Source organism: Podarcis vaucheri (assembly GCF_965113315.1).
Source record: "Podarcis vaucheri genome assembly, chromosome: 5".
Classification (NCBI taxonomy): domain Eukaryota; kingdom Metazoa; phylum Chordata; class Lepidosauria; order Squamata; family Lacertidae; genus Podarcis; species Podarcis vaucheri.
In genome coordinates, this window is record NC_138763.1 from 9,741,180 (window position 1) to 9,753,570 (window position 12,391).

The window sequence follows — 12,391 nt, forward strand, 5'->3', positions numbered from 1 at the left end:
ACTAAAGACTCCTATTTTGTTCACTGCATCAGCAAGAGAATTTCTGCAGATCTTCATGGTATTCACAGTGAACTTACCGTGTTTTTAGCTCTATAAGACGGACCTAGTTTTTGGAGGAGGAAAACAAAAGAAAAAATATTCTGAATCCCAGAAGCCAGAACAGCAAGAGGGATCGCTGTGCAGCGATCCCTCTTGCTGTTCTGGCTTCTGGGATAGCTGCGCAGCCTGCATTCGCTCCATAAGACGCACACACATTTCTCCTTACTTTTTACGAGGGAAAAAGTGCGTCTTACAGAGCGAAAAATACGGTACTTTGCAAAACTGGTAGTGCACTTCTTCCTTAATCAATCTCTGCTGGTGAAGCACTATGCACTCTTGTCCTTCTGCACCAAGTTCCCAACACTAAAAGTTATTTTATATAAAGTATATTTCCCCCCCCCTTCATGGATCACTGCCTTGCCGTGGCGAAGGGGCTTGAAGAACTCAGGGAAGCTATGAACTACGCCGAGCAGGGCACACAAGATGAACAGGTCATAGTGGAGAGTTTTGACCAAACGTGATCCACCTGGAGTAGGAATCGGCAAGCCACTCCAGTATCCCTGCCAAGAAAACTCCATGGACAAAGACAACAGGCATATAAAAGTTATGACACTGGAAGATGAGCCCCTCAGGTCGGAAGGTGTCCAACATGCTACTGGGGAAGAGCGGAGGACAAGTACAAGTAGATCCAGAGCTGATGAAGCGGCTGGGCCAAAGCCGAAAGGACGCTCAGTTGTGGATATGCATGGAAGCGAAAGGAAAGTCCAATGCTGTAAAGAAAAATATTGCATAGGAACCTGGAATGTAAGAACCATGAACCTGGGTAAGTTGGATGTGGTCAAAAATGAGATGGCAAGAATAAATATTGACATCCTGGGCATCAGTGAGCTAAAATGGACGGGAATGGGCGAATTCAGTTCGGATGACTACCATATCTACTACTGTGGGCAAGAAACCCGTAAGAGAAATGGAGTGGCCCTCATAGTCAACAAAAGAGTGGCGAAAGCTGTACTGGGATGCAGTCTCAAAAATGATAGAATGATCTCGATACGAATCCAAGGCAGACCTTTTAACATCACAGTAATCCAAGTTTATGCACCAACTACTGGTGCTGAAGAAACTGAAATTGACCAGTTCTATGAAGACTTACAAAACCTTATCGAAGTGACACCAAAGAAGGATGTTCTGCTCATTATAGGGGATTGGAATGCTAAAGTAGGGAATCAAGAGATAAAAGGAACAACTGGCAAGTTTGGCCTTGGAGATCAAAACGAAGCAGGGCAAAGGCTAATAGAGTTCTGTCAAGAGAACAAGCTGGTCATCACAAACACGCTTTTCCAACAACACAAGAGACGACTCTACACATGGACATCCCCAGATGGGCAACATCGAAATCAGATTGATTATATTCTCTGCAGCCAAAGATGGAGAAGCTCTATACAGTCTGCAAAAACAAGACCTGGAGCTGACTGTGGCTCAGATCATCAGCTCCTTATAGCAAAATTCAAGCTTAAACTGAAGAAAGTAGGAAAAACCACTGGACAGGTAAGATACAATCTAAACCAAATCCCTTATGAATACACAGTGGAAGTGAGGAACAGGTTTAAGGATTTAGATTTGCTGGACAGAGTGCCTGAAGAACTATGGATGGAGGCTCGCAACATTATACAGGAGGCAGCAACTAAAACCATCCCAATGAAAAAGAAATGCAAGAAAGCAAAGTGGCTGTCCAACGAGGCCTTACAAATAGCGGAGGAGAGAAGGCAAGCAAAATGCGAGGGAGATAGTGAAAGATACAGGAAATTGAATGCAGATTTCCAAAGAACAGCAAGGAGAGACAAGAAGGCCTTCTTAAACGAGCAATGCAAAGAAATAGAGGAAAGCAACAGAATGGGAAGAACCAGAGATCTGTTCAAGAAAATTGGAAATATGAAAGGAACATTTCGTACAAAGATTACCATAATAAAGGACAAAAGTGGTAAAGACCTAACTGAAGCAGAAGACATCAAGAAGAGGTGGCAAGAATACACAGAGGAATTATACCAGAAAGATATGGATGTCTCATACACCCCAGGTAGTGTGGTTGCTGACCTTGAGCCAGACATCCTGGAGAGTGAAGTCAAATGGGCCTTAGAAAGCACTGCAAATAACAAGGCCAGTGGAAGTGATGGTATTCCAGCTGAACTGTTTAAAATTTTAAAAGATGATGCTGTTAAGGTGCTACACTCAATATGCCAGCAAGTTTGGAAAACTCAGCAGTGGCCAGAGGATTGGAGAAGATCAGTCTACATTCCAATCCCAAAGAAAGGCAGTGCCAAAGAATGCTCCAACTACCGCACAATTTCACTCATTTCACATGCTAGCAAGGTTATGCTTAAAATTCTACAAGGAAGGCTCAAGCAGTATGTGGACCGAGAACTCCCAGAAGTGCAAGCTGGATTTAGAAGAGGCAGAGGAACCAGAGACCAAATTGCAAACATGCGCTGGATTATGGAGAAAGCTAGAGAGTTCCAGAAAGACATCTACTTCTGCTTCATTGACTATGCAAAAGCCTTTGACTGTGTTGACCACAGCAAACTATGGCAAGTTCTTAAAGAAATGGGAGTGCCTGATCACCTCATCTGTCTCCTGCGAAATCTCTATGTGGGACAAGAAGCTACAGTTAGAACTGGATATGGAACAACTGATTGGTTCCAAATTGGGAAAGGAGTACGGCAAGGCTGTATATTGTCTCCCTGCTTATTTAACTTATATGCAGAATTCATCATGCGAAAGGCTGGGCTGGATGAATCCCAAGCCGGAATTAAGATTGCCGGAAGAAATATCAACAACCTCAGATATGCAGATGACACAACCTTGATGGCAGAAAGTGAAGAGGAATTAAAGAACCTTTTAATGAGGGTGAAAGAGGAGAGCGCAAAATATGGTCTGAAGCTCAACATCAAAAAAACGAAGATCATGGCCACTGGGCCCATCACCTCCTGGCAAATAGATGGGGAAGAAATGGAGGCAGTGAGAGATTTTACTTTCTTGGGCTCCATGATCAGTGCAGATGGTGACAGCAGTCACGAAATTAAAAGACGCCTGCTCCTTGGGAGAAAGGCGATGGCAAACCTAGACAACATCTTAAAAAGCAGAGACATCACCTTGCCAACAAAGGTCCGTATAGTAAAAGCCATGGTTTTCCCAGTAGTGATGTATGGAAGTGAGAGCTGGACCATAAAGAAGGCTGATCGCCGAAGAATTGATGCTTTTGAATTATGGTGCTGGAGGAGACTCTTGAGAGTCCCATGGACTGCAAGAAGATCAAACCTCTCCATTCTGAAGGAAATCAGCCCTGAGTGCTCACTGGAAGGACAGATCGTGAAGCTGAGGCTCCAATACTTTGGCCACCTCATGAGAAGAGAGGACTCCCTGGAAAAGACCCTGATGTTGGGAAAGATGGAGGGCACAAGGAGAAGGGGACGACAGAGAATGAGATGGTTGGATGGTGTTCTTGAAGCTACTAGCATGAGTTTGATCAAACTGCGGGAGGCAGTGGAGGACAGAAGTGCCTGGCGTGCTCTGGTCCATGGGGTCACGAAGAGTCGGACACGACTAAACGACTAAACAACAACAACAATATTTTCCCCAAAAAAATATTTGTTTACTCAAATATACAATACGCTTGGGTGCTGCATTCAAGGATGCTCAATAGAAGCTACTATCCCCATTCTCCCAATCTGTTCCTTCTCCTCCTCAATTTCACACTCCTTTCTCCTGTACCTTGAAAAGCATGATCATCAACGTATAGGACTCCTGCCCAAGTTCTAAATTGCTGAAGATCTAGTTGTTCACACCTAAATAATTTCATTTTGCCAGGCTCTTTCAGCAGTCTTTATTGTGTAAACTAGATATATCCCTGAAGTCAGATGAATCTGACTTGTAATTACATGTTAGGCCTCAGTTTATGGAATCAGGAAGAACAACTTGCATCAGCTTTGTCTTCTTCCCACCTGCATCACCTCCACCACAGATGCACTGCCATGTACTTCATCATTGCACATGGACTTGAAAGGCGTTAAGTTCTCATACCAACACCGATAATGTTCTGCAAAACAACTTTATAACTCTTGTCCTTTAGATTTTTCAATAAGAAACTAGGAGGCCTGTAAAAGGAGGGAAATACAGAAAAGCAGAGCCAAGACTGTCCAAACATCTTAAAACCAGCAAGATCCCAAATCTTGTTCTTCCCTCCTCCAATAAGCTGTATAAATTGGCCTAGGGCATCCTGGAATGCAGGGACTCATTCCTTTCCAGCCCAAGTCACTCAATTGATTTTCTGTACTTCCCATACATCCCAATCCTGTACAAATTTACTCAGAAGAACCCACTCCTCCATTTCAGATTAAAATATTTGCAAGAATGCACAGAACTGCAGGTCACTTGAAAAGAAGTAGCACTCCATAAAGAAGGCTGATCGCCGAAGAATTGACGCCTTTGAATTATAGTGCTGGAGGAGACTCTTGAGAGTCCCATGGACTGCAAGAAGATCAAATCTATCCATTCTGAAGGAAATCAGCCCTGAGTGCTCACTGGAAGGACAGATCCTGAAGCTGAGGCTCTAAGACTTTGGCAACCTCATGAGAAGAGAAGACTCCCTGGAAAAGACCCTGATGTTGGGAAAGATGGAGGGCACAAGGAGAAGGGGACCACAGAGGACGAGATGGTGGGACGGTGTTCTCGAAGCTACCAGCATGACTCTGACCAAACTGCGGGAGGCAGTGGAAGACAGGAGTGCCTGGCGTGCTCTGGTCCATGGGGTCACGAAGAGTCGGACACGACTAAACAACAACAACAAGCACTCCATTATTGATCCCGTTATTATTCCTGCATATTATCTTGCAAATGTTGCTTTAAAACTTCCTGTTCTCATTAGTTTAATCAAGAACCGCTTAAAACTCAAAGGCTTTCTGTGACATATCAATAAACAAAGCACATCTGAATTATAGTACACACTTCACAAATTTAAGAATGCTTATAAGTACTTCAAGGTCCAACCTGCAGAACTGCTACCAAACAGTAACTGAAGTTACTTTTTCATAATATTTGTTCTTATTGTTTTAAAAGATCTCTGATCTGCATAGACCTCAATGGTAACCCATAAAGAAGTCACAAGTAACGTCTTCTTATCATTTTTAAATAATAAAGCACAGCAATGCAGAGGTTAAATTACTGTAAAGAAGTAACATATATATATCAGAGAATATATATAGATGATATTATGGAAAGACCTCTGCTGGATGCCAAGGAGAGCCACCGCCAGTCAAGAGTAGACAATTGGGCAACACGGACAAGTAGTCTGGCCAGGCATAGAACAGCTTGCACAAGTAAAGATTATGAAGCCAATTAAACACCTTGCGTTGAGCAACAAAAGCTTTTAATGAATCAACAAGGATTTAGAGGTGTTCTGAGCCAAGTTAGAATTCCTCAACAGAAGCTACAAAAATAGTAAGGCCTTTTTGGAATTATACATTATGACACAAACATGAGTTGAATATATGCTACTTTAGCCAAATGTAGCAAGCGTTTCTATCCAATTCTGAAGAAACCGTGACAGATATTATGTAGAATTTGCATTTTGCTTCAGTATGAATTAGGTTATAACTACTGAACTCACTACACCTTCTAGAATTCCACCACGACAAAGGGGTCACTGAGATTATGACTGTTGTTTTTATATCACATATAATGCCAACGGATAATGGCTCCCTGCTCTGCTCATGTCTAAATACTTCTTGAAGGTATTAGTGTGTATTCAGTACAAACAGCATGCATATTCATAAGAACCCAGCTCTACCCACCTATGACCAGGCTCTTTACCCTGGGAATGGCCAAAGAGACATTACCAAGCCACTTGTGGCACAATGGGGCAGTGCATCTGGCTGTTAACCAGAAGGTTGGTGGTTTGAGCCCATGCACAGATGGCTGCAGGCAGGGTTTCTGAACTGCAGGGGGCTGAACTAGATGACCCTTGGGGTCCTTTCCAACTCTACACAGAGTAAACTTTCATTGATGCAAACTTCAGATAAACGAGTTTGGACATAAGAAAAGCTGTGCTGGATCAGATCAAAGGCCCATGTATTCCAGCGGAGTGTTCGAAACTCACATTGTTCTAGGAGCATTTTATGACAGGGAATTTCATTAGTGTGAGCAGTTTCTGAGCTTTGGATGCAGTACTGTGCCTAAGATTTCAGGTTTAAACTGAAGAGTGGAAGGAGAGGACGACCTTTTTCTGCCTCCTCATTTCCACCTACTCTCTGAAGACTGGAGAAGAGACCCTCTTAAGAGTATCAGGGGGGTGGGAAGGGGAAGGACTAGACCATGTGCAAATGAACATAATAGTTGCAGTTCATTTTCAGCTTTGTATTCTTGTTATAAAAAAGCACGCCTAGACATTCCATTGCTGTGCCCTTAACCTAGGTTTAAGGTGCCGTTTAGCTCCTAGCTTTCATATCTCTGTTTCTAACACTGTTTTAGCATTCCATTTCCCAAGGAACCACCTAGATGCCTCTGAAGTCCACAACTAGGGCATGGAGGCAACAGTCCTCTCACACTGCCACTCCCCAACAGGTGGTATTCAATGGCAGAGTGTCTCTGAATCTGATGACTTCATACAGCCATCATGACCAGTAACCAGAAATACAATTTATGGAAAATAAGGCTCTCTAACCCCCTTTAAAGCCATCTAAACTAGCAGTCACCACAGTAGCTCGTAGCAGCCCAATTGCATAAAATTATGTGTGTGGAAAAATTAATTGTCTGTCCTGAATATCCTACTGATAACCTCAAGTACTAGTATTATGAGCTAGGGATAAAGGTATTGTTTCTAGCATTTCTTTGAATGAAGAACAAATGCTTGAATGCACCTGAGGACATAAATGTTTGCAAGTATCTGAGGACATACTCAGCTGTTTCCCTTGCGGGGTGTATGAGCAAACCATCTCTGCCTTTGGTGAAACTATGCAGGAAAGCTTTTTCGCTTATCTCATGCATAAAAAATAAAACCAGAATACAGGAATTCAGTCTCACATCCCTTCATACACTCCTTTACCCTATAAAACTATGAGCCCTATAGTCCTTGCTATGCACTACATAATACTTCATAGCATCAGTCTACCTGCATGCTCATAGTACTCGCTCTCTCTTCAGGATTTTCCCGAAAGCTCACCTTCCCTGTGAATCCCTTGACTTAGCATCTTAATCCACATTCTCACCTGTCAGCGTGTCTAGGCACACGTAAATACACTGCCTCATAGTCACCCCTCGTTTCATATTCATCTTTCCATCTCCCCTCGTCTCAAATATATGTAAGTAGGTTGTCAACACTTGGGGGTAGTTATCTTTTATTATTATTATCTATATTATTATATTCTCTTGAACGTCATATATTTTGATGGGTAGGATATAAACATTATTTCCACATCTTTCCCTCTCACTATATGATTAGTTTCTGCTGCCGCTCCACCTTTAACTGTTCCCATTCTCTCTAATGAAGAGCCAGCAAAATCACAAAACATTTTTGTCCCAGGAGCAGCACTAAAGAAATGCACCCACTTGCTTAGCAACAGCAAATACCCAGACACATCTCAACGGCCCCCTTCCCATGGGAAAACCTCAACTGCTTTGCAAAAAGAGAAGTGCTGCACCCTCTTGAACATCCTTTCTCAAACTTGGGTCCCCCAACAATGTTGGACTACAACTCCCATCATCCCTAGCAACCAGGACCAGTAGTCAGGGATGATGGGAGTTGCAATCCTACAACATCTGGGGGCCAAAATTTGAGAAAGGCTGCTCTTGAAGGATGACCTTGCAGCAAGGCACCCACCCTCTCTACTCTAGCCTGACCCCTCCCCAAGAAGGCCAGTTCCCACACATAAGAGCCCTTCTGGATCAGGCTAATGGTCCATCTACCCCAGCATCCTGGTCTCCCAGCAACCAATCAGATGCCCCTATGGGGAAGCCTGAAGACATCACACAGCTGCAACAGCAGCTCTCCCCATTTGCGACTCCCAGCAAATGTCACTGAGGGGCATGATGCCTCTGAAAGGGGAAGTAAAACACAGCCATGGTTGGCTAGTAGGCTTATCCCACCCCATCATGACTCTGCCGTATCGTCTTTTAAAGCCATATTGGGGTCACCACTACCTCCCATGGAAGTGAATCCCAGGGTTAACGATGCCCCTGTGTGTGAAGAAGCTTTCTTTTATCTTCAGACTGGATAGCCTCAGGTTCTTCTATTATTATTATTATTATTGAAAGTAATAATAATAACAATCTCAATTGGTTGAGCATGAGACTCTTAGAATCAGAGAACCATAAAACAGTGAGAGTTGGAAGTGACCCCGAGGGTCATCAAATGCCACGCAGGAATCTTTTACCCAACACGGGGCTCGATCCCACCACCAAAAGCCTCACGCTCTAGTGATGGAGCTATCCAGCCCCCCGTTGGGCAAAAAGATAAAGACTCCTGCATTGGAGCGGGTTTTGGTGGATGGCCCTCGTGGTCCCTTCCAACGACAAACGTGATGACCCAAGGGCGTGCAGTCAGAAGACAAAAGAAAGCCCTTCCACATACGCGGGGGGGGGAGGGGGCACGGTGACGGGGGAGGGAGAAAGGAAAGCTTCTCCGGCCATGCATAAAAACTTATCACGTCGTCTGGCCCACCTTCTTTCCAAACTAAAAAAAAGGGGGGGCCGGCCGCCCGCAAAAAGACACCACCGTTATGAGGAAGGAATCGAAAGGTTTCCAGCAGGAGGCCGCCCCCCCCGCCCCTCAGGTCAGGGGGGCTGACTAGGCCAGATAGCCTCCCCCCACCCTCAGGCACGACCCCCTGCGAACCTGCTCGGCCCCCTCACCTCTGAGGAGAATATGCGGAGGGGGGGCGTGAAGAGAAGGGGAAACAAAACACACGGACCCCGCCCCCCACCCGCCCCTCGAGCCGCCCGTACCTTTGTCGCTTGGCGCATCCCGGCCGCGAAAAGGGGCCTCTCCCCGCCCCCCGCAAACACCCGCCCCCCTCTCTCTTTCCGCCCCCCCCTCCTCCCAACACCACGAGCGCGACGGCGACGGCAGCCGCTCGGCGACACCTCACGTGGGTCCGGTTCCCACAACCTACACGGCAGCGGCCGGCCCAGCGCCTCTATACGTCACTCTCCCGCGTCGAGAGCTTCCGGATCGAGAGGCGGGGGTGGAGGAAGTGAGAGGGAGGGGATTAGGAGCGGTTTCTTGCCGGACCTGTTTGCGCATGCGTGCAAGAAAAGGGACTGAAGGGGAGGGGCGGAGAAGGAGGAGGAATGAGCCGCTAGGCTCCACCATCTTTTGGTCCGGGAAAGGGAGGAGGAGTGCGCATGCGTTGGGGGGAAACAAGCTGGGAGGAAGGTTCGGCCGTTCTCGTGCGCGGATGGTTTCTCGTTGCTAGGAGATGGGTGGGTTTCCACCCCACCCCCGTATTTGCATATTAATTGCTGGGGGTGGAGGGACGACGGTGGATTTAAAGATCAATATAACTTCCTAAAAGAAAAAAAACAATGCAAAATAACCATTTAGAGATAAGCCCTTTATCTCTAGTCATTTAAAGATAATAATCATTAAATTAATCTTGACTAATTAGTCATTACTTTCGTGCTGATGGTGTGCATTTAATCTGGCTTGATATTTTGCCACCTAATTTGTGTTTAGATTTTTTGTTAATTAGATTGCTCTGCGTCGCCTGGAGAACTGGATTAACAGGCAACTAAACATGCTAATAATTACTTATTATTCTTATTATTAAAATTACCTGGGTACTATTAGAGTCCAAGTGACTTAGCAAGCTGTTGCACTATGCTAGCATCCATGGATGCTGCCTTCAGTCTACTCAGGAATGTATTATTATTATTACTAATAATAATAATAAAGGAGCATTATGATATGCGATCCCCTAACAGCTGCCCGAAGTGATACATTCCAGGAATGGGTTTGCACCTCTAAAGAAATTAAGGCCCTCAAAAGGAACCCTGAGTCGAAAAAGGTTCAACCAGCAGTGGTGAATAGAAGCTGGATCAGGCCAGCTCCTTCTCTTGCAGAGAAATCAAAATGATGACAACAAAGGTTGCAAAGCAGCTGCGCTTGCAGGGCAAAATCTGTTACAAGTTCCCTCCTGATTGGTGTGCGAGGCAGTTTTCTTTTGATGATTGGCATCTGTCAGGATGACAGCTCATGCTAGGATTTTTTTCAGCATTCAGAAAAGCCGTCTTGCACAAGAAATAATAATAAGAGGAAAGTGCCCTTGTGGGATGGAGCCCAGAAGTAGGGAGAGGGTTGAGACTTGCAACCATGGCAAGCAGATCCAGCGACAGTTTGCAAGCCTGCCCCCTTTGCACCCCAAACAAAGCAGCTGGTGCTACAGACTTGAAGCTACAAGGGTACACTTTGAAAGAATGAACACTGACACCCTCTCAATGGTGTGTGTCTTGGATTCGAATGCTGGAACAGGAAGGATTATGCTCCAGCAGATCCAAACGCAAACATGCAAATAAAAAGCTGGCAGAGCTGGTGCCAGGCTTAGCAGGGCCTAGGACATGACAATCATTATTATTATTGTTATTATTAATTTAATGCATTTATATCCCACCTTTCTGCTTTCTTGAAGGACCATCTTTTACCACGAGTCTGTCAGTTTGCATTTCTTAGTGCAGAAAGTATTGATCTGATGTGTGGAGATCTTTCCTAGTCTACTTATTTCAAGGGGGTTCTGGAAGCTTCTCTACGTGAAAGAAATAAGCAGAGGGTTCATGATGTTTGGGTTATTCCTTCTGGGAAGCTGAGTACAGCTGGTGTAAACTGGTTCTGTTACCTCTTCTGTCATGGTCATGCTGACTATAATAATAGGCCAGAAGGAGCCTGCGCTTCACTTTCTCTATCTCTTTTCCTTCTGGTGTGGTGTTCTGCACATAGTATGCTTAGTGTTAAGGTTTAGACTTATTATAAGTGATTGTAAGTTTAAGTGAAGTCTGCTGCAACTGGATTTCTTATAGAAAGTGCCAATCCAGAACGTATTGGATTTGTGTCCATTATGCTCATTTGCCTTCAGTACCAGAAAAGCTCTGCTGGATGGAATATTAATTTCATCTGGTCTATTTTGGGGGGAATCCTGCAACATGTTTAAGTTTTTAATCTGCTAACTATACGTTGAAATCTGCTCTGGATCAATATTGAGTAGAATTTCAATGACAGAGTTTGCCTGCCCTCAACTTGCAACATTGCCCAGGACGTAGACAGGGCCTTCTTCATAGTGGCACCAACCTTGTGGAAGGATTAGCTCCCTCCTTATTAACCTTTAGGCCAGGGTTGGGGAACCTCTGCCCCCTCCCCAGATGTTGCTGGACTACCAATTCCCATCATCCCTAACCATTGGCCATGCTACCAGCTGGCCACAGGTTCCCTACCCCTGCAATCTGGTTTTATTTAATCTTGTACTTGAGTTGCTTTTCATTTTCACCTCAATGCAATAGGTGGCTTTAGCATTGCTCTGTTTTTGCACTCTTGGTTTCTCTGTATTTGTTTTGCTTCATTGTACATTTTGTATCTGTTGGGGACTCTTGGAATGGAGAGGTATGATATACATTTCCTAATAAATAAATCGATTTGTGCACTACTATTTTATATCAACCTCGTATCAAAGCTTCCCCCCCCCCCAAAAAAATATGGAAATTGTAGTTTGGCGATGTGGGTACTGAGAATTCTTTGTCTGAAATCCTTTCCCCTCTGCCCAGAGCTAGTTTTCCAAGATTCCTCTGGGGAGAAAAACTGAGTATTAATGGGGGGGGGTCACATAACTCCCCACCCTGCTGGGGTCAGGATTAGCTTAATTCACTATTTGTATACATCATTCCACACAACCAGAGACATTCCAAAGTGATTTGCAGTTACAACAAAATACATAGGAAATTCTCATCTGTGGCTCTTATCAGTGCAATTGGAGGTGTCTTCATTATCATGGTCAAGGCTGAATAGGCCACTAACAGGCAATCAGAGTCCTTCTGCTCATCACATCACAGTGCCTCATGGCAATTTCTTATCTTTCAGATCGTATTGTGATGGACACCCCCAGTCTCCAAGCGGCGAGAGATTTCGGGGTGCCAGCACTAACTTCGAGTGTGGTTTCCTTGGAATGAAGGTCACTGGAGACGGTGGTGTCTTGATGATATATGGTTTAATGTGCTCATAGATATAGGCTGAACATAAGTGCTCACTGTATTAGGACTTCAGCAGATACTGCTCTCCCGTTAGGTTTCTAGGGAGGCTCTTGGTTTCAGCACAGATTCAGGC

At 44.7% G+C, this 12,391-nt stretch overlaps 1 protein-coding gene across 2 annotated transcripts in view; it reads right to left on the reverse strand.

Moving 5' to 3' along the window:
• The window catches only part of SENP5 (SUMO specific peptidase 5), a 35,850-nt gene extending 26,499 nt beyond the window's left edge, over nucleotides 1-9,351 (reverse strand). Inside the window, exon 1 of one of the 2 annotated variants that reach the window (XM_082224138.1) lies at nucleotides 9,198-9,351. The gene's annotated coding sequence lies outside the window, so the exon portion shown is untranslated. Of the gene's footprint in view, nucleotides 1-9,030; nucleotides 9,100-9,197 lie in introns of those variants that run through there. The other variant, XM_082224137.1, reaches the window with a different exon arrangement.
• Nucleotides 9,352-12,391: the final 3,040 nt, after the last annotated feature.